This window comes from Anser cygnoides, chromosome 21 (assembly GCF_040182565.1).
Source record: "Anser cygnoides isolate HZ-2024a breed goose chromosome 21, Taihu_goose_T2T_genome, whole genome shotgun sequence".
NCBI lineage: Eukaryota > Metazoa > Chordata > Aves > Anseriformes > Anatidae > Anser > Anser cygnoides.
The window spans coordinates 1,993,605-2,015,133 of record NC_089893.1 but is presented as its reverse complement, the minus strand read 5'-3'; the positions used below and the strand labels follow the sequence as shown (position 1 = coordinate 2,015,133).

At 54.8% G+C, this 21,529-nt stretch overlaps 1 protein-coding gene across 3 annotated transcripts in view; it reads left to right on the top strand.

Annotated features, from left to right (window-relative positions):
- BCL9L (BCL9 like) overlaps positions 1-21,529 on the top strand; it is an 87,258-nt gene that overhangs the window by 27,562 nt on the left and 38,167 nt on the right. Inside the window, exon 1 of one of the 3 annotated variants that reach the window (XM_013187118.3) lies at positions 831-10,771. The exons of the other annotated variants lie outside the window; for them this stretch is intronic. The gene's annotated coding sequence lies outside the window, so the exon portion shown is untranslated. Of the gene's footprint in view, positions 1-830; positions 10,772-21,529 lie in introns of those variants that run through there. 3 annotated transcript variants of the gene reach the window in all.

Sequence of the window (21,529 nt, the reverse complement as noted above, 5' to 3'; positions counted from 1 at the left end):
CCCGGGCCTCGGCGCAGCCCGGCCGGGGCAGGTGGCGGTTCCCACGCGGATCCGGCCCCTGAGCGGCGGTGCGGGGCGCGCGGCTCGCGGGGTCCGTGTCCGGCGCGGGCTGTGCGGCCCCGCCGGCTGCATGGGCTGGCCGGGGCTTCGCTGTCAACGCTCGTGCTGTCTTTGGGCGCGTCTTGGACGTCACCTCTGGTCTGCGTGGCCCTTCCGACTCTCTTTTTACATTTTAGAGATTGCTTTTCTTGGGTCCTTCTAATCTGTCGCTGCTGCTGCTGCTGGTAACTCCACAAGGAGCAGAGAGCTTGATCTGGGGCTCTGCTGTAGATGCAAAGAACTTCTTACTTACACCGTGCCTGGTTTTGCCTGGGCCGCTCTGGGTTTTGCAAGACATTATCAGTGGTGTTAAAGCCCCAGCAAGGACCGGAGCAGGGATTCCTCTGTTTGGAGTCCTTGCGCTTCGTGTAGGTAGGGTTGAAGTAAATGCTCTTGTTTGAGCCTGCCCTCGATGCCAGCTCTCTCCCCTCTTTCTTTCAGTGCCTCGATCGATGTGCTTCTGTTCTCTCCCGAGGTAAATCAGGCATGCGGTCAGTTTGGAGGAGACGAAAAAAAAAAAAACGAAGGGGGGAGGAATCTTAGACATATGTTCTTTCCTTGTGCTTGAGCTGTGCACAGAAAGGAACCGATGTAACAAAATCTTCACTGTGTTGTATTAGGGACATGTCTTTAGCAGGTGGTGAACTTGTCCTAGCCCTGCTCTGCTAGCAACCACTTGCTGGAGTAGAAATGTGAGAAGGATGCATATCTGAACACGTAAGTAATGCTACATGACAGGGCAGGCTGTTGTGTTGTTGCTTGCAACGTCTGCACGCCCTGGGGGCAGTGCTATTCGACAAGGTGTAGGGCTGTGGTGTCCTATGGTTGTGTCCTAGGCGTGCAACGCAAAGGGCTCCTGACAGTGCGATGCAGATGACAATCGCACACCTTTGGCTGTGGTGTGTCCCTGCAGAGTAGCACTACAAGATTTAGCTGTCTGCTGCTGACCTGTGTAAGCCGCTCTGTGAGTGCGGCTCCAGTTCTCGACCCCATCCAAATACTGGTTCATGCCAGGCACGCAGCAGCGACACGCAGCTCAGTCCGTCTGTCCATCTGTTGCCAGGTCTCTGCACAGGGTTGTGCACGTTGTTTTGCTACTTTCACAGCAGGCAGGATAAGAAACTGAGTCACAGAGGAAGTGATTTGCCCAAGGTCTCATGGCAAGGCTGTGTCAGTGCCAAAGCAGGACCTCCTCTGACTCTAGTGCCGTGGCTGGCTGTAGCTGTGCGTGGACGTGTAATACACCTGGGGCTGATACTGATACAAAGATCACCGAGTCCACACTGGTGCACGATTCCCTCTTTCTCCTTGGTAGAAAGAAAATCCTGGGACTGTGTCACTTTGTTTTTTCTACGATAATTGCCATCCTCATTGGAGTTTTTTTTCCAGAGCATTCATACTCTAAATGCTATAGAGTCTTTGCTTTTTTTTTTTTTCATGTATTTTGCCATTTCTGCTGTGTAAATGGTGCGATCAGTGCCTCCTTGCCACCTTGACCTGTATCTTTGATACCGAGAAGATCCATTTTGTGGCATTCAGTATTTTCTGTTATAATGTTGTAGGTGCCACTACGTCTGCCTCCCCCTGGAAGTCCCTTTCCTCTTTCTAGATGCCTGCTAAAAAAATAAAAAATAAAAAAAATGCAGCACCTAACTGAAATCTTACAGATTTAAAACCACAGATGTTCAGTTGAAGAAAGTGAAAAAATTATGTATTTTAAAACCCTCTACCTTTTGCATCGTATTGTGTTGGTTTGGGAAGGTTGCTGTCTTGCTGCTGTGTAACAGCGGGGACGAACTGCTACGTGAGGTGACTTGGCTGGCGCGACGCTGGAACCACCAGCTCTTTGCTCTTCCATGGCAGCTGCCAGAGATGCCCTGGAGTTAAACTGTGGTGCACCTCCAGTATAACGCAGGTCCACAGAGCTGTGCACCTTGCTTGTGCATGCTTGGAATCTCCAAAGTCCAAGCGCGTCGAGGCTCTTCAACCCAGACGGAGTGAAATCCTCCACACTCGCTGCTCTGGCGGGAAGAAGTCTTTGTTTTTCCTTCTCCTGGCTGTTCATTCCCACTGAAGTGCTTGGAGTGCTCTCCCTCCCAGTAGTGCTTCGTGTGTGAAGAGGTGTGGAAGGGAGCATTAGCTACGCAGGAAGCTCTTGGTTCCCTCTTTGGGAGCATCATCTGTGTCCTGACAGGTGCTGTTTCTCATCGTTGTAGAGCTCTTTGTGGCTTACCCTTGTCGTCTGCCGTTGGTTGATGAGTCCCAGGTAAAAGATGGGTCTTGGGATTGTTTTCTGTGTGCTGTCTCTTGTTTGTTACGGTGTCTAGTTCAGTGTTGGGGCGTCAGGGCAACCTTTGCTTCTTTGCGCTGTCTTAGATGATTGCATCGGGTTTAGCTGCTGTTAAGAGTGGAACTTCAGCTACTGGAGTGCTCTGGTACATGCCTGTCTGCCCCTGAGGTCCAGATGTGTTCTTGCTGGGATTAGTTGTTTATTCTAACTATTATGGTAGGTTTTAAGCTGCTTGGGTCTAGCCATTTCCTGGGGATGGCATAGGCTGGCTTCCAGCTCTTAATTCCTTAGTGCTCTATCCAGGTTTAGATACCCTGGCTGATGGAGCTCACATGCAGGCCTTTTCTGGGGGAGTAGGTCCCCAGTGGAAAAGTATACTCGACAGATTTTTGCTATTCCTGCCCGAGAATCCACCAAGGGTCTGTTTCACCTGAGTCCTAGCTGTCTGAACTGCTGCTTTCCAAAACTCCCTCTAATGGCGATTTTCTTCTGCTCCTATGAAGACAGGCTGAGAGAGTTGGGGATGTTCAGTCTGGAGAAGAGGCGGCTCCGGGGAGACCTCATTGCAGTCTTTCAGTACTTAAAAGGGTCTTATAAAAAGGATGGAGAAGGATTCTTTCCTCAAGTACATAATGATAGGACAAGGGGGAACGGTCTTAAACTAAAAGAGGATAGATTTAGATTAGACATTAGGAGGAAGTTCTTCCCTGTAAGGGTAGTGAGGCACTGGCACAGGCTGCCCAGAGAAATTGTGGATGCCCCATCGCTGGAGGTGTTCAAGGTTGGATGAGGCCCTGGGCAACCTGATCTAGGGGGTGGCATCCCTGCCCAGGGCAGGGCGGTTGGAGTTAGATGATCTTTAAGGCCCCTTCCAGACCGAGCCATTCCATGATTCTGTCTGCTTCTGCATCCCATGGGATCGCAGGGAGCCCATCAGGGAGTGCTCTTCTCGTCACCTTCTCCATGTTGAGGTCACTCTGGAGCCATAATGGAATTGGTTGGCTCTTTCTGCTGCTGTGTCTTCCCAGAGATGCTGACACACCCCCCATGGCAACATGGTCAACATAAGCCCAGCATTTGCCCCACAAATACTATTTTCCTTGTGCTGGTGCTCTTTTGGTGCTCAAAGACTCAATGCCATGCCAGTGCCTCTGTCTCCCCCTGGAAGAGGGGGAGAATAGGAAGGTTGTGCTAGATTTGTGGTGGATGACACTTAACAGAAACTTTGATACAGAAGGTGTACGGGTGTGTGGATGGACAAGGTATCATAGAGACACGATATACAGACACAGGAATATGTCACCAGTGTTATTGAAGCCCTATCAGTGAAGCGCTAGGAGGTTTGCTAGCGTGACTCTTCTGGCAAATCAAACTAACACAGCGTCAAACTAACACAGGCCTCAGCGTCACTTGGCTCCACTGGGCTGAGCTTCCTTCTTCCCAGGAAGATGTGGACTGACAAATACGGGTTCTGTTGATCTCACGTGTGATTCATTGTTTCCAGGAGGTGCAGGAGCTTTGGTACCGACTTTAAGTGGTTTGTTGATCTCTGTGAGGTTAAAACTACCTTATGAAAACAGAAGTTTGTGGTAGCGATGAAGAGGTGGCAAAATACATGCCTTGGGGCAGAGGGTCTGGGAAAGAATTGCAGCTCATTCGCTACTCAGTTCTGCATTTTCATCAGTTCTGAGATGGGGGTGAGGCCAAGGATGGTAGGAAAAAAATGCCTTGTTTCTTCCTGACTTCTGTTTTGAAGTGTACTACCTTCCAGTAGGCCTGTTTCTACTCCTCTGATTTGTGTTCCCTTCTGTGAGCACTCCCCTGGGAAGCCCTGAGTGGATGCTACCCAGGAACTGCTACTGGAGGATGGCAGAGATGTTTTTCTGTTGCTGTGTTTTGCCCTTCTTTAGCCTCTGCCTGGCACCAGCCACACCGCATGGTGTGGATCAGAGGCACGCTTCCTCCTTCCGTGGTGCATGTTCCGGATCATCTGCTTCACACCAGGCAGTTCATAGGAATGAGGAGCTGGCTTTCTCTTTCCCTGCCTGATTTTCTTTGAAACTCAGTTCCTCGTCAAAGGTGGGAAAGAGTAATGGATTATTTTTCGAACTGGGACCAGTTCACACTGGTGTTTGTAGCTGCCACAAGGCCATACTCAGCAGGAGTCAGCATAGAGGAAGCAGTTAGTGTCACTGGCACCTGCTTTTGATTTAAGGGAAAGCCACGTTACAGAGGGACGCCCTGCCAGGGGCCCTGCCTGCTCCTCGCCTCCTTGGCAAGCAGAGCAGTGCTCGTCAGTGCCCTGAGCATTCTGGTCGCTGGTGTGGTAGAAGAGGGACACGGGACACCTTGGCATGGCTATCCAAAGCCTGTACCAAGCCTTAGAAATGGGTGCAGTGGACATCTGCGTCCCGAGCAGGTCTGAGTCCTGCTTGCTGCTGCCCTCCCTTCCCAGCTCGCAGTCCTGCTGCCACCCTGTGACACGCTGCCGGTCTCGTGCCTCTCCTGACCTGGCAGGGTTGTCCTGGCACTGGCTGTGACCCTCTGCCGCAGCAGGCGGCGTGGGGATGCTGGGGTGCACCACTCGAAGCAGTGCAGCGGGAACCTGGTCCTCTCTCACTGGCTGCGCGTCCAGGCTGGGTGCAACTCCAGGGATGAGGCCTCTTCCTACGTCCTCAGCTGCCAGCTCTTCCTGGGGAGGTGGGGTTGGTTCTTCAGCGGCTGCTGGTGCCTGGACAGATGGCACTAGTGACTCCCCTCTGTCCCTGCGTGGCAGTGGTTCCCAGCTCCACTGCACGGCCAGGTGGGGAGGTCAGGGCCTGTACCTGGCGTCCTGTCACGCTGCATCCTTCTGGGCAGCCGTAGGCAGAAGAACGTGCTGTCTGTGCCTGGGGATCTCTGGCAGACTGCTTCTCAGGTGAAGGCAGGTCAAGTGCCAGCTTCAGCCATGCGCCGTGCTGGCGGGGCACAGCCTGCTTCAGCTCAGAAGCTGTTGTTAGCTGCGTTAGCTCGGCACCAGCGCTAGGTGGTCGTGCCTGTCGGCTAGGGACTCTGGGACAGCAGGGAGCAGGCTGCCACAAGGCAGGTCCCAGCAGAATCGATATGGAGGAAGGCCGCCTCCTGAGGTGGGCACGCTGGCTCTTGCTTTACAGGGGACCACAACGGTCTCTGCCCTTCCAGAGTCCAGATTTCCTGACAAGAAAAGTCAGCTTCACACTTTATCTTCCAAGACACAAGTCCGTTTTCTCGGGGTTCTGCTTCAAGGGTGATAGATTGAATTACAGCTGTTCTCCACATGCTTCACAAACTTTCATCCTCTCAGGTCCCTAGTGTAGAAGCTGCAGACTTCACCTTTCAGTATGAGTGACCTGTTCTGCTTTGGTCAAGGAACAGAAAACAAGCTCCCTCTCCGACTGCTAAGTCTCCCCTGCCTTCAGGAATTCCAGAGACGCTACAGAAAACTGCACTTTGTCACTGGGCTTGGCTTCCACCAGGAGCAGGATCTAGCTGTTTTAGTGGGTTGTTTTGTTTTGGTTTTTTTACTTCCAATTTGACACAAGAGGCCTTGAAACCCAGCAAGGCGGTGATGGGGGAGCCTCTTCTCATGCTAGGGGTAAAATATCCTCAAGGTGGCTTTAAGACTGGGCTGTGTGCTGTGCCCAGAGGTGGGGCGTCACCCTGTTTGGTGAGGAGCTCTGCTGGAGCCAAGTCCTGGGCCAGATGCCAGATTTGTGATCCATGCCAGAGAGGGCGAGACTTGGAAAGCAGAGTGGAGCTCCTCCTGTGTGAGAGATGGCCTGAAATACCGAGCAAAACCACAGAGTGCTCCTTGTTCCTGCCTATGCCTACTGGTCTTCCCTCTCCCTGAGCGTGTGGGAGGCCACAGGACTGATCTGCTAGAGAGCAGGAGGGCTGAGCTCTGCAGGCAGCCAGGACACCTCTGCTCCATCCTGCCTCTTCCGGCTGCTGGTTGGGTTGATTTTTTTTTTTTAATATATTTAACCCTTCTTTTCCCATTGCACTGTTTTCCCTCATCCTTGCTGCTGTTGATTTAAAGGCTGCCTCCTTGCACACGGGCTCTCCAGAGCGATGCTATGTACAGATGTGTTGCTCTTCCTGACTTAGTTCAGCTGAGCAGCTTTCCTTTTTCTTGTTCTGCTGCTTAATGTAGTGACTGAGGAGAAGAACGAGCCAGGATATGGTTTGTGTAAAAGATGCTCCACAACACTGACTGTTTACAGACTCTGTGCTTCTCGAAATGTAAGCACAGGAAATGCCAGGCTCTGCTGGGGTTTGTGTGCGCAGTACGGCTCTGTGCGTGTTGTGTGTCTTTCAGCCTCTGGCAGTAGCAGTGTTCTGCACTGTCACAATCCAGAGGAGGTTTCTAGCAATCCACAGAAGCAAAGACTTGCTTTTTTCACCTCCAAAATAGAGACTGAGAGGAAAAGTGAAAGGAAATGACTTAAGTGAAGACAGGAAGGGAATATGGGGCAGAGCTAGGGATAGAAGCCAGGAATCCTGATTCTCGTTCCTTGCTCTACTTGTCCTTAGCTGCTGCTTTGGGTCTCAGCCTCCTGATTGAGCCTAGGCGTAAGTGGGTTTTTCTAGAAGCTGGTAAAGTAACTTCGCTCATGACGTGTCCTCCACTCTTGCTGTGCTTGTGAGCATTCCAGTCTCTGAGTGTCTGATCTCCAGGATTTGCCCAGCTGAGAAAACTGTAATTTAGAAAGCTGTGATTGGTGTGGTTGCAGCAAAAGTCACAAACTGTCTTTGGCTGGTGACTAGTGCCCAGTTCTCCAGGGAGAGCTGTGGTCCACGAAGGGACTGCTGTGTCTTTTGTAGAATGGACAGGGAAATGGCTGTCGTGACTCAGGGGATCAGGATGCACTGGTGAGGATGGGAAATGAGTCTCGATGTAGAGCAGCAGAGGAGGAGGGTGGCTGGCAGGGCTGGTGTGCGATGAGCTTGCCCCGCCTCTGCCTATGTGGCCTCTGCTTCGTGCATGAGAACAGGAGTCCCTGGAGCAGAGCCCTGCTGCCTTTCTCCGATATTTGTGCCTGTGAGAGAGCTAAGAGTTCTGAGGCACTGTGGGCTCAGTGCACAAATACCAATTCATGCCCTGTGAAATCGTCTGTGAACCTTCTAGCCTCCCCTCGGCTCTGTGTGATACCCTTTGGAGAAGTGTCTGTGTGTGGCCAGGTCTCTGATTTGTCACGAGCTCCACACAACCACAGTGGCTAGCATTTGCATTTGCATGGCCTCCAAACTGTCTGCTCTACGTGTAACGGAGGAAGCAAGCTGGTGAGGTGCGTCCTCGCCTGGCGCTTGCTCCTTGGAGCCGTGCTGTTCTCCCAGGGCGCTGCGCCCCTCTCTGGAGGAGGCAGTGGAGCCCCAGGCTCTCCACGGGCAGTGACTGGGGGGAAGAGGGCTGCGTTTGATACGGGGCTCAAAGCTACGGCTCCTGCCACTGGTCTCCTTCATCTGGGGAGCTGCTGCCACCCAAGCTGAGGCTGTGCGAGCTCACCGGCTGCTCAGCTGGCAGATGGTTGTTTGTTAAATGGCCAAGGAACATCCCGCAGTCATGTCTCTCTCTGAGCTGCTGGGCTTAAATGTCAAAGGGTCTTACTCAGGTCTCTTTTAAGGGCTTAATTTAAGGGATGCTGTTTCTTTTTGGTTGCAACATGAAGTTGGCTCGTGGATGGTGTTTCTTGACTTGGCACCCAAAGCTCGGTAACTGTCTCACTGGGTGTGTATCAGTTGCCTGATTCTGCAGACTGGGACTCTGTGGAGCATTTCGGTCTTCCCAAGAGAAAATATATTTTTAATATTCTCTTCAGAAAGAAGTTTCTGTTGACTAGTTGCCTATCGGTAAGCACTAGTTGTGTGTCCTATCATGCTCATCTTCTGTTGTGGCTGCATTTCAGCAGTGAAGCGATTGCTACTCCATGCTGGTGTGTGTTGTACTGCGCTGGGCTCCTGGCTTCTTGAAAAGACACAGTGTGAGGCTGCAGTCCGCAGAGGGTGCTGGCTCGCAGAACTCAGTTGCAAGGGTCCTGAGCAGCCACGCTGTAGGTCTCCCACAGCATTGGTGGCCTGCGGGCACAGGGTAGCAAGGAGGTAGCTGGGAAGCTTCGAAGGGCAGTAACTAACCAACAACAAGGGCTGAATCTCTGGGTGACTCTTCCTGACAGCAAGCTGGCCAGGACTGTGGAAACCCCTACAGCACTGGAGCTTTCACCACTTCCTTGGCAGGATGTGTTCCAGCACTGGTCTGTAACAGGGGATCGGGCCAGACGGGGCCTGAATGAAGCTGCTCCGGCCACAGGCGGGCCTCAAGCGCAGCAGTCAGGCTGGGCTGAAAGCTGCTTGTGTCCTGTGTCTGTGCAGCCTTGTTTGAACTTTTCCCTGGCAAGGAGCAAAAGGAACTGGGGAGACCTCGGGCTGGTCCAGGCAAGTTTCCTCTGCTCTCCCCGCCCCCAGATGCAAGTGGGGGAACAGCAGCAGCTCCAGACTGCAGTCTCGGAGCTGAGCAGTTTGGGGGCCTTGGTCCTGACTGCTTTTAGAGCAAATGATTTTTGCCTCTGGTGTTCTCTGCCTCTTGGGCTGCGATGCAGGGAGGGGGGAAGTGAAACTGTGGTTCAGAACAAGCCCTTTGGATGGCAAGAAAATTGCTGAGTAGCTGGTTTCCAGGTTGCCGAGTTCCTAGCCAGGGCCTGGCACGGCTGCCAGAAGCAACAGGCTTGGAATTTCCTCTGCCTGGTGCCAGCTCGTCTTGGGCTGGCCACAGCACCTCTGCTGGGGCCGGGGCTCCCAGAGAGCCCTGTGGATGGGGCACTCCCAGAGCAGGGGCTACACTTGGAGCCGAGCACTGCCCCCCTCATTTTTGGTGCCTGGTTTCTATTTTCTTTTCCAGGGTCCAAGCTGTTTTGAATTACGCAGCCTGCGCCTCCCGCGGGGCTCCTTGAGCAGCCGCCTAATGAGCTGAGCTCCTGACAAACTTTGCTCTGGCTCTGGCTATGCTAGGAAAATTTTACAGCCTTTTCAGAAAAAGGAAATGCCAGGAAAGGCCTGTCTCTTCTTATTTTTATGAGGGGGTCCCGGTTGAGAGGGGGTGAGATGGGCTTGGAAAAGAAGACAGGAAGGGGTTTGAATGCTGTGAAGGCTGCCCCCCCCCCCCCGTGTGCTTTCTAGTGATTGGTGTGAGACGGGGTGACACTGGTGTGGTCCCTCCCTGCCATAACTGCGCAGCGTGGGGCAAGACCTGCAGGGCGCTTGGAGGGTACGTTGTGAGCACGAGGAGAGGGCAGAAAGAAGCGGCATGCCTTGGGGAGGCAGCAGTGTGAATGGCGATGGATCAGGGCCAGCTCTCTCTGCAGCACCAAGCCTTTCCACACCCCGCTGCTGGCTCCTTCTGGGAGTCGGCTGGGGGGGGACGGCAGTGCCGGCAGTTTCCTTGTCCCCAGACTCAGCAGCAGGCAGTGCCTGGTGTCGATTGCTGTCTGCCAGCTGCCGATTCCTGCCCCTCCAGCCCCAGCTAATGGAGAGTGCGTGGGGACCAGACCTGGGGCACTGTCACCTGGGAGGGCAAACGTGTACAAGCTGGCGTGGCAGCATGCGTGACTGCCCCTGCTGCAAGGAGGTGGTGGGCTGCGTCTTCACTCCCAGCTGCTGACATAGTTACTGGCTGGTTAATCTTTGCTAATTACATTTTTCTGAATGGCAATGTCTTTATTTCTACTGTGGTAGCAGGCAGAGGCTCCTGCACACGCGTGTGTTGCGTGGCAGTCCACAGGGCTTCACGGGAGGGGCAGCAGCGGGTGCACAGGGCTCAGCTGGTCTTGGAGCTGGGCTGTGGGTCTCCCTGCCTTGGAAAGCCAGTGTGCCAGAGTCTGGGCTGGGCCTGGAGGGAACAGGGTGCAGGGATGAAGGTGCTGCTGGCACCTTCCGTCTGCAAGGAATCGTCTGGCATAATTCACCGCCTGTGGCTGAGGAACCTTGTTACATTGGGAGAAACTGGGGCACAACGCATGCTGTGACTTGACCAACTCCACATGGTGAGACGGTGCTGAGAGGGGAACCAGGAGCCCTCGTTTCCCACCCTTAGCTTTGGATAAACTCTCCCTCAGTGAGGTGTGGAGCTCCTGCCCCTGCATTTGTCTGCTTTCCTTTAGCAGAGGCCACCGATGGCGTTGCTGGCCTCTGAGAAGCGCTGTGATCAGACGGACACTGGGATGCAGGCTGCCTGGGTGCTGGTCCTCGCCACCCTTCCCGCAGAGCCTTGTGGGGCCAGCTGAGCCCAGGAGCTGGGAGCGCTTCTGCTCGCTGGTGTCGCCCCCTTTGTGGTTCCCAACAAGGACGTTCTGCCCAGCGAAGGGCGGGCAGGTAAGCAAATCGTTACCTTCCTTTTCAGATCAGCAAAGCCTTGTGGTCAAAGCGTAGCGTCAGCGTGAATCTTGCAGTCAGGAAACTACCTGTGGTCTTTGGCTGAGGCGTTTCGGGCTGTTCTGGTGTTGTGGGGCAGGGGCTTGCTCTCTGTCATGACTGAGAATTAGCTTCTTAGCCTGCCTGCTTGGTATCTGCTCTTGGCTGGATGCTCCTTGTGTGTCCTCGCTGTGTCCCAGATTTGTGTCTGATGGTCAAAAGGCATCTGCGGGGACAGAGGTGGAGATGGTGGTTGGAATATGTAAAATTGCATCTGCCTGGGGAGTTGTGGAGCTTCTTCAGTGGGAGGGACTGAGGTTTCTGTGTGATCTGTAAGCATCAGCTGCTGCCAGTCATAATCAATGAGCTTCACATGTGGGCAGTGATTGCCCTGGGTAGAAGGAGCCTCGCGCCAGTCCTGCTTTGAGGGCTTTGCCTGTCCTGTCTGTCAGGAGGGTGGCTCCGGATAGCTATTTGATTTGGCAGCCTGTGCAGGCCTGGCAGCCCTAAGAGTGGGATGCAGGCACCAGAAATGTGCCCTCCTCTCCCTTTGTCACTTCTCCCATCCCCTGCTTTCTGCTGTGCTGGGCAGGAGAAAGCACTTCCCTTGGGCTGCATCCCCTCCTCCACCTGGAAAATGAGTGCTAAGTCCTGCTTCTTTTCACGGGGCTCACAGGCAGGAGCGGAGATCTTATTTGACAATAGAGGCCAAGCTCCTTCGCTTTGCTGCTCGGAGGTACGAACGTAGCCCTCCTGTTGATTTTCTCGCAGAGCTGAGGCATTGGGTCTCCTCTCAAACTGGGTCTGCCTTTTGCTTTTCAGGCATGGCTGGGCCAGTGCAGTCTTTCATCTTGTGCTTGTATTTCCGCTGCTTGCACTCTGACACTGCCATTAGCATGGCCTGGCTGAGTCTCGGCCGCTCGAGAACTAAATCCCCGGCAGTCCTAGCACTGCTGGCTGCAGCCATGAGCGGTCTCCTTACCTAGAGCTGGTACTGGTGATGTTGAGGAACTGAAAAGACGGGCTCCGTAGGGGGTGGAAGAGAGTGCCTCGTCTCTGAAACGTGTTGGAAGCTGCCACGAAGCGGTGTGCAAGTCCTGCAGCAGTGTGCAGGCTGAGGGCATGGGCACCTCTGGGTGAGCGGCGGGGAGTGGGCAGGGGAGGGAATAAGTGGGGAAGCAGCCTGCACACGTAGGCTCGTGTCTTCTGTCTGGCGCGCACTGCTCTGGCTCTGGTGCCTCTGGGAAATGCTGTCCTTCCCTCTCACCTCCTCCGAGAGGTTTGCACCCGCAGCTCCCTCCATTGCTGCCTTTTGAGGTGTGTGGGGCCGGATGCTGGCTGCTGAAGGTTTGGGCCCGTGCCATTGTCTAGGGACCAGCGGACACCACGGGCCTGCAACTTGGTTCCTGTGGAGAAGTTTCCATCTGCAGCTTTGGGGAGCCCAGCAAAGGATGTCAACTGTGTACCTGGTTCTTCTCTGAGCCCAGGTCTGAAAGATCTAGGCCAGGTCTAAGCATCCATTAAGCAACGTAATGGGGAGGACCGATTTGCAAACAAAACGTGCTGTTGGATCAGCTGTTGTGGTACTTCTAGCAAGGAGCGAGACTCCGTGATATCCTTCAAATGTGCCTTGTTTGCTGTGCTTCAGGCAGCCAGCAGGCAAAAGGAAGTGCTGGCACAGAGTCTAATGCTCTTTGGGGTTACCCGTGGGGGTGAACGCACTGCATGGCTTTGGGGAGCTTCCCTCTTGGAGTGCAACTTAGCCCCGTGCCCCGTGGCTGGCTGAGCCTGGTGGGATGGCTGCACCTGGGCCTCACGGTGTCAGTAGGCCCCAGGGAAGTTCAAGTGGGGAAAATAATAGCAAACTATTCCAGAAACAGCAAAATGTGTTTTTGCTGTTGTTGCTTATTTCTGTGATGCCCTCTGCGTATATCAGGTTTAGAATGGCTGAAGTGGATGTTTTTGTACTCTTTTGTTACTTTCCTAATTGTCGGTGGCAAATCTTTCACAAAGTTTCACGTGAATTTCATGCTGCAAAAGAGAAGTCCAAAGACGTATTTGCCTTTTTTTGCTGTTGGTACAGTACAACCCCAAATGAAGAGCAGATAAGTGCATGAGAATGGCTGCACCAGCCAGCAGCACCTCTCATTCCCTACCATCTCCACAGATCAGTAGTGCTCCAGCTGAGTTGCTCACCTCCATTGGAGAGTGCAGATGGAGAATGCAGTGCAAGTTGCGCTCCTTACTCTTTTAAAGCTTCCTTTAAAAAAAATTAATCTAATTCAGTGCTTTGGAGCCTGTTTCCAAAAAAAAAAAAAAGCCAAAAACCTCACTCATCTCAAGCCCATTTTTGCTTGTTGTAAATAATTTTTTCATCAGCTGAAGTTCTAAACATTATGTTGATAATAAAGGAGTTACTTTGCCTCAAGCAGAACACTAGAAAAAAAGTGTTTTGCCTTTTCCAGATATTTTAATACAAGCTCTAATTCCAGCCCTGATTTTGTAGGTGCGTGTGTTATTTTAGTGAGAAGAGTGATTTACCTGCCTGAGCATTTACATGGTCAGAACTTCAAGCAACTGTTTCCTACCTCACATAGGGATTTCAAAGTATTCAGGGACTCAGGTACTAGTGGCAAATGTTTATCATTTGGTTTATTATGCTTTTTAATCCAAAGTAATTTCAAAAAGTCCTATTCTAATTAAAATATGTTACTTATACTAGTAGGTTTTAGACTTTTTTTCTCCTTAGTTTAAGGGCTCCTGAAATTTTTCTGATACTGGTATGGACCCCTATGCAACAAATCTAGGGCTATTGTAATAATAGGCTGTCTTTCCTAAGTAGTCTTCACAGCACTCTTGGAAGTAGCCTGCAGGCCCTTGGAGGTCCCCAGTGGTTTAAAACAACTGATGCAAACCAGCCATCCTAGGATTTCCTAGTTCTGATGCTGACACTAGCGGTGCCTTGCTCTGAGCCTTCTCTTGTTCGAGAGTTTCCCATTCTGTGAGAGGGAACAATGTTGGCATCCGTCAGGACAGCTGATCCCCAGCTGCATGCTGCTGAGCCGCGTTCTCTTCTTGCTGCAGCCAGATGGAGAGGTTAACTGCTTTGCCAACCTCTGGTTGAAACACATTGCAGAAGAGGGTAGCTGCAGTTGGTGGTTGGTTAGTTGGAAGGCGCTAGGAGAGGTGGGTGTGTGGAGGGGTAGTGCCATATTTTGGCATTGTCCTTCTTTGAAGATCTGATCCCCAAGTATGTTGAATGGCTGCCGATTAGGTGTTTGATCCGTGGCTGCTCCTTGCTGCTGGCATTGTGGTGTGGCTGTGGCTGTGGTTATGTTTGCAGGATATTTGGAAAAGCTATCAGGACATGCAAAGAATTCCTCTTGGAAATGGAAAGAATTCTAATAGCGCTCCAGGAGGCCAGGCTCTTACTTCTCTTGCTACTCCCTTGGCACCCCAATGGGCAGAGGCATTGAAGTGCCCAGAGCAGCTGTGTTGTATTACTTAGCAGACTCGGATCGTGGGCAACGGCTCAGCCTGAGGTGAGAGTCCAGCCACGTTCATGCAGACGTAACATACTGATGGGCAGGGAGGGCGTGAGGCAGAGCTGGGACGTAGTTTGCATGAGCTTATGCCACCCAGGCTCCCTCGTGCATGTGGCGTGCGCTGGTGGCGACCCCTCTGCTTTCGAGAACTGTTGCTAATGGCTGAGCTGGGGCGCAGGAAGGAGGAGAGATGCAGGAATGTTGGGATTGTGGCTTAGAATAGTGGGGAGGCTGCGCATTGCCCTTGGCCAGCAGACTAGTCTAATGCCTGATCTGATTTGCATATCAATTAATTTTTACTTTAAGAGGACTCAAGTGGACCCAAGTGCCAGCCTGTGTCTCGTTTTGCTGTAGGAGGAGACCAGGAGCTGCTTAATTTGATCTGAACACCATGCCTGAGGGCGGTATCGCTTAATGAGCCAAAGACCCCTCTGGCTTAAGTCGGTTCCTTTCCATCTAAAACAGGCAAGTGCTGATTTTTCTGGGGGTCCTAGCATCCTTCTGAGCAACGCGGGGAGCAAGGGAGCAGCGCGTAGGTCAGCGTGGCTGCCTGAGGGGAGCGTGGCTTGCTCAGGAGCTGCTGTACCCACGGCGTCCCAGTGCTGCAGGACGCAGTCTCCAAGGTGCTGCTCTCGGCACCCTCCATCCTTCCAGAGCAATGCAGCCTGGCTCGCTGCGTCCCAGGTGCAGAACAAAACCTGTGGGAGACGCCTGGTTCCAGGCAGTCTGCGTTGCTGGGTGGCTGCTGATTGCAGAGTTCCCCTGGTCGGCCTCATTACTGAAGGGAGGAAGCAAACCTCCTCTGCCCAGAGACAGGAAACTCGAAGCACGTGGGCTGCCCGAGAGCCCAGCTGACACGTCGTGTTTGCACAGAAAGCAGCGCTGCTGGGCCTGGGCTCACTGGCTGCTCGCCACAGCACCGGCGGTTGTGTTCTCCATCATCCGCTTGCAGAACGAAGGGGAAATGTAGCCCCTCGCTCTGGATGGGGGTGTCGTAAACCTGAGCGCTCCCTGCCAGATGCTGACAAGGGGAAGCGGCTGTGAGCCAGGGCACCTGGGTCCTGGGCGAGCAGGGAGCAGGCTTTGGTGCCTGAAGGGGCAGGCTGGTAGCCAGAGCCCCGGGGGCTGTATTTCTGCTTCCGCCAGAGCCCTCTGTTATCTGTGGGCACTTACCACCTCTTCTCCCTGGACTCTGGGTTGCAGAAACCGTCACATACACCAGGAGGAGAGGGAGCCCTTGGGCTGTAGCAGGCTGCCTTCACCAGGGCCTCCGCAGCCAGGCGCAGCCCTGGTGGGAAGGCCTGCAGGCGCCGCAGCTTCCCGGGGAGGGTCGCGCAGCGCTCCCTGCAGCGCCTTTTCTGCCCGCGCCCCAGGTCTTCTGCCTGGCGTTCCGAGGACTTTCTCTGGCCCCGAGCCGGGGTCCCGGGGCTCCCGCTTCCCGTCTCTGAACTCGCAGTTATTGGAGGGAAAGGCAGCGTAAGCTTTCTCAGCAGACTGTCATGTTTGTCCTGCTCAATTACAATGCAGCAGCAGTGGCACCAGCCGCCGCCTTCCTCCCCTTGCTGGGCTGGAGCGCTGCAGGCTCTCAGCAAATGCTGTCTGCGGACATCTGCTGCCTCCTCCCCCCACCGCCTCCTGGCAGCGGCTGCAGCTTCCCAGCGAACAGCCTGCTCTGTGCATCTCCCCCCCACGCCCGACCAAAGCTCCCTCCTGCTCTTACAGGCTCCTTCGCAGGACCTTGAAATGGTGGTTTCCCTGCTGCTGGCGCAGCTCCAAGCAGCCTTCCGTCTCACAAGCCCGTAGCTGAAAAAAACAGGGTGCCTGATGGAGGGAAAGGGCTTAAAGGTGATGCTTACCCTGCTCTGGCTTATGATTCAAGCAGGCAGCCCGCTCCTTGGCAGGTCTCCAGCTCGTGCCTGGGGCCTTAGACACGCACAGAGTCTGGGGCAAAAAGCTTGGAGTTGTTTGGCTGGAGCAGATGCAGCAAGGTCAGCTGTGAACTGCAGCCCTGGTGCCAGGGCTGGATGCTTTGCTCTGGCGTCTGGCTCGGGTCTGTCCTGCGCAGCTGTGAAGGACAAAGTTCAACATTCCAGGTCTTCATCAGGGCCCTTCTGGGAGAAGGGAAACGTATTTCTTTCTGCTGTGGTGGGGCGGTGGGAAGATTTGCTCTGTGGGTGCAGCAAGTAAGGCTGTGGATCTCTGCCTCCCAAGAGTGCTCCACAGAGTTGGGAGTCCTGCAGTCCTGGTTGCAGGAAGCACCCTGAAAAGCGGCATTTCGGTGGTTTCGGTCTCCTGGTGTTGCTGCACCAGGTTCCTGTGTGAGGCTGTGTGTTTGGTACAAACAAGCAGGGAGGTAGCCTGTGAGGAGATCGTCACTGCAAGCCCAAGCGGTCCCCCAGCACCGTCATTGAGTGCCCTGACTGCAAGGAGTTTCTGGGATCAGATGTCTCTGGAGATGAGCGTGGAGGAGCTGGGGAGTGGACTGAAAGAACTGAATGAAGGGGGCACAGGGCGACACAGCAAACTGCTTTTCTTGAAACTGGTGAAGCAGCAGCTGGGAGCAAGAAGACAGCGCTGGGCTGTGATCTCAGGGAAAGCCCAGAAGGAGGGCTGAGGTACATGGATTAGTGAGAAGTGAAGGTACAGGATGAAAGAGGATTCAGTAGCTCTGAGTGTAAAGGCAGGTCTGGAAGAAGGAGCTTGAGGGATTGCAGGTGGGACATGAAAACAGCAGCTTGGAAAGATAGAAGAAATGGAGCCGGTGGGGAAATTTGCCGTTTTGTACCTGGATCAGAAAGATGTGAGTGCATTTCAAAGGGATTTAGACAAGAAGGCACAAGTCTTTGTTTGGAGGGAGATGGATCATCTTCACTGTGACAGTCTCTGTGGTGGAGGGGTGCAAAGGCACAGCCAGACCCCCTGCCAGCTTGGAGAAAGTGCAGCGTTATGAGGAGCGTGGCTCAGCACACGGTTTGCCGACAGCACACTCTGCCTCCTGTTCGTTTTGTAGGCCTGTGGTCTGTGCCTGTGGAGGTGGGATTGCTGGGTGGCTGCCCCGCTCGGCCTGAGACCCTGGGCTGGCTTGCTGGGCATGGAAGAAGCTGGTGAAAGCACTGAGCACCCAAGACGGATGCGGCGTGGCGATGGGCTGTGGGCCAGGCCATTGGGGTGGCTCGCAGTGCTGGCAGGGCCACGGCTTCCCTGTGCTGCTGGCCACGGGGCCCAGCGTGCCTGGCAGTGCTCGTCTGCAGCCGCCGGGACCAGCGTGGGGCGCGCGGGGGAAGAGCACGGAGCAGAGCTGGCAGCCAGAGCCCAGCCCAGCACTCGTCTGCCTGGGCAGTACCCACAGGCCCCTTGTCCTCGTCCGCACCGCGCAGCTTCGAGCACAGAGCAGAGAAAGTGAGGGAAAGATGGGGCACGCGTCTGAGACAGGGATGGGAGACGCCGCCGAGAAACAGAACTGAGCTCCCTCTCTGTGTCTGCTGGCGGTTACTCGGTGGGGTGGGGGCGGCCAGGCCGGGCTGGAGGCCAGCAGCACTCGCACACCTCCCGGGGAGAGGAAGCTGAGATGCTGCAGGAAGCTGCGCTCGTCTGCACAGGTGATCCAGGGCTGATGCATGGCAGGAGTGAGACAGCAAAGCCGTGCCTCTGCGAGCCAGCTGGGCTCTGTCCCAGCACCCGGCAGGAAGTGACTGAAGAGATAAGGGAGCCTGGGCAGGCTGTATTTAAAGCCTCCCCTTGCAAACGGGAGCACCACCAGCAGCCAAAGAGACCGGTAGATTCTGGTGCTTACACAGAGCTGGGAGCCAGGAGGTGCCACGTGGTGGTGGTTGCTGTGTCCCCAGGGAGCGCAAAGAGGGAGTGGGGGTGTCAGCCTGGCACGGTGTGGCCACGGGAGGAAAGCGTTGATGTGGCACGAGGGGTGCCAGGGCTGAGGAGGTGTCTGGGGACCTTCCCTTGAACAGAGAAAGGGTGCCAGGAACCTGGCTTTACCCTGCCTATGGGACAGCTACCTCCTGCGGGTGCAGAGCACCTGGTTAGTGCCTTGCTTGTGGCTTGGTGCCCGCAGGCTGCTCGGCAGTGCTTTGGCAAAGTGGAGGCAGCGTCTGGGCTGAGGGGGAGCAGTTTGGGGCTCAGAGACTGTGCTTCTGGATGGTTCTCCCTTCTGAGATGGGGCAGGGAATGTTCCTGTGAGCAGCATTTTCTCCCATGCTGGGGCTTTACCCCAGGCACAGGGCTCCTGCTCTGCTGGGCTCTTGTTTTTCCCCCGCTCTGACTCCTCGGATCTGGCCTGCAGCAGGACCTGGTTGCAGCAGAGCTGCGCAGCGGGCCCTTTACCCGTGGACGCCAGAGCCCAGCCCCAGAGGAAGCGAGGGCACCGGCTGACTGAGCCGGGGAGGTGCTGCTCCGCAGGCCGGCTGCCTCCAGCCCTTCGCAGGGGGGCCCTGGAGACGACGTCCCCTGCGGCTGCTCTCCACGTCCTCCTCTGGCGCTGGCGGGGCGGCCCAGCAGGGCAGGGGAGCGCAGCAGCCGCCCTGCGAAGGGTTAAGCGCGCTCCAGCTTGCGGCCGGGCGCCTCGCACCGCCTGCGCCTGCTGCAGGAGCGGGGCTGCGCAGCCTGCTCCACTTGGCGTGTGTCCCAGAATGCTTTGGAAAAGCACTGACCCCTGACCCCCAGTACAAACTGAGCCCAGCACGTGGGAGGGAGAAATTACTCCCAGACCTTCAGGCTCCAGGGTTTACAAGCTGCCTGCAATAAAGCAGCCATTTTTTCCGACAGTTACTAAATCTCCCCTTTTAGCTCCGCTGCAAACGTCTACCATCACTCCCCTCCCCTGCCCCCAGCCCCCTCCTTTCTCCTTTTCTCCTTTTCTGTTCAAATCAGAAACATCTCTGAAGGTGAGGCTGGCCTGCTGGCCTGGGGGCAATGTGCTGGGGAGAGTCTGAGCCGCCGGTCTGCGGTGGTGTGCCGCGCTGGGCGGCAGCGGGTCCTGTTCGGCTCGGCAGCTGTGCTCGCGTCTGCCTGCCTGCTCCCCATGAGAGGCTGCGCCGGCAGCAGCGTGCTCCCTGCGGGCCTCCAGAGCAGCCCCTGGGGTGTCCTGCACCTGCCGCCTCCTCCCCACGGGGTGCACGTCTGCACCTCTGCTCTGAGACCCTGCAAGGCTTGCAGGTCTGCAGGTCAGTGTCGGAGCTGAATCCTTGTCCAGAGCTACTCACAGGCCGTGTTTTAGTGTGAATAAGCAATATTGTCTCAGCGGCCGTATTAGGGGACTGGGGGCCAGAGTGCAAAGGTTTTCTTCGTGGCTTTTCTGATGACTGGTACAGCTTTGGGCAAGGCCTGGGATTTTCTGAGCCTCAATTTTGCTATCTTGAAATGGGAATAAGAGCACAGGGTTTGCATTTAGATGTCATCAGCTCCTTAGGTAACTTACACTGTCTGCGTTCCCGGCAGAGTAAGGGATTAATCTCCAGGGAGGCTGGCCAGTTTCTATGGGCGATCACTGCGTGGGAGGCTCATGAGGCTTCACCAGCTAGTGTTTGTAATGCCTGGTGCGATTGTAAAGTGCCAAATACTGCTTATTCACATATGTGATTTCATGACTATCCAGTTGTGTTGGAGCTCAGAGCTGGTGTGAGGCAGCGAGCTCTGCGTGTCAGGTACAGTGCTGAGCGTACCAGTGTATTGCATTGCCACAAAGGGCGTGGGGAGTGCACGTTCGTGTTTGTGCAGCACTTTGGGAACAGTAAGTGCTCATTACAAGTGGTTGCCGTGCCATGGGCACTGTGGGATCCAGATAAATAAAACAGGAGCTGATGTTTCAAAACAACTTCTTCCCCACTCCCACCCCTGCGCGCATTCCTCCAGCAGGGAGCACGTGAAGGTGGGGAAGTGTTGGCAACGCGGAGCGCTGGCCTGCGACCTGCGCGCAGCTGCGGCGGCAAGGAACGTACCGAGCATCTCTCCCTCTCTCCAGCAGATGCAGAAAGCCAGGAATGATTGCCCTGGCATTGGCTGTAGCAGCTGGCAGGTAGACAGCATCTGTCTGGAGACACCGGCTGCTGTCTCTCCAGCAGTCTGGGTGGCTGGAGGGAGCCAGCTTTGGGGGCAGACCCCGAGCCTTAGACTTAGGCTTGAGAAGCGATAGAGTGAAGCGCGGTGCTGGGAGCTGTGCGGTGGCAGGCGTCATGTGCCGCGTATCTTAGCAGTCGCGTGGCAGCAAAAGACCTGTGCTACGTCTTGCTCTGTGCCGAGCTGCCAGACAGAATGTGACAGAGGAGCCATTTTCCTAAGTGCATGCTAGGCTGGTCTAGGATCTGTTGGACGTGCAACAAAAAAACACATTCATCTGAATCCCCTTTCTCTCCCCTCTCTGAGAGCTTGGTTTTGTTTTTAAATCTGTATGGCAGGAGACCAAACTGGCTGAGTCAGTCAGCTGGCTGGCCACCAGAAGTAAAAATGTGGTTTTGTCCCCTCCCTCGTTTCTCCCCCTTCCCCCCCATATTTTTTTTCTCCTTCACTTAGCGACAGTTTCGTGTATTGACAACAAACCTCTTTCTCTCTTGTCCTCTCCCGGGACTGGGACAAGTGGAAGCTGTTTTTTATTTTGAGAGTCAGTCTAGAGGGAAAAGGTGCGGGATGGCAGCTTGTTTTTCTGTTTTCACTGCTGCCTGCAGTGATGCTGTCTGGAAAGAGGGGGAGCTGCCTGTGGAGCACGGGCCTGTGCCGGCCGATGGCCGTGTCAGCTCCTCTGCACTTGGTGTGTGCCGCATCTGCCAGCGCCAAGCATGCAGGTCGTGTGCGTCTGCGTGCTGGAGGAGTCGACTCCGGCTGTTCTCCTGCTGACCATTTGATGGAGAAACTGAGGTGAAATGACTTGCCCGAGGCTGTGCAATCGAGGTCTGAGTGGGAACCCAGCCTCCCTCAGCCGGCTGGCACCGAGGAGCTGTGCCAACCGTGGGCCAGCTTTCGGGAAGCAAAAGGAGCCGATAGGTGAAGCTTTGTTTCTAGGTGTTTACAAACGCTCTTGGCCTCAGTGGTACAGGTGTGGCTGGTGGAAATGCACTGGGGAGTTCGTGCTTCCACAAGGAAGACAGAAACAAAAAGCCCTCATCTGTGAACAGCCTGACATTGTGTAGAGAGGCTGGGTGCTGTGTTGCCGAAGGGAGAACAGGGT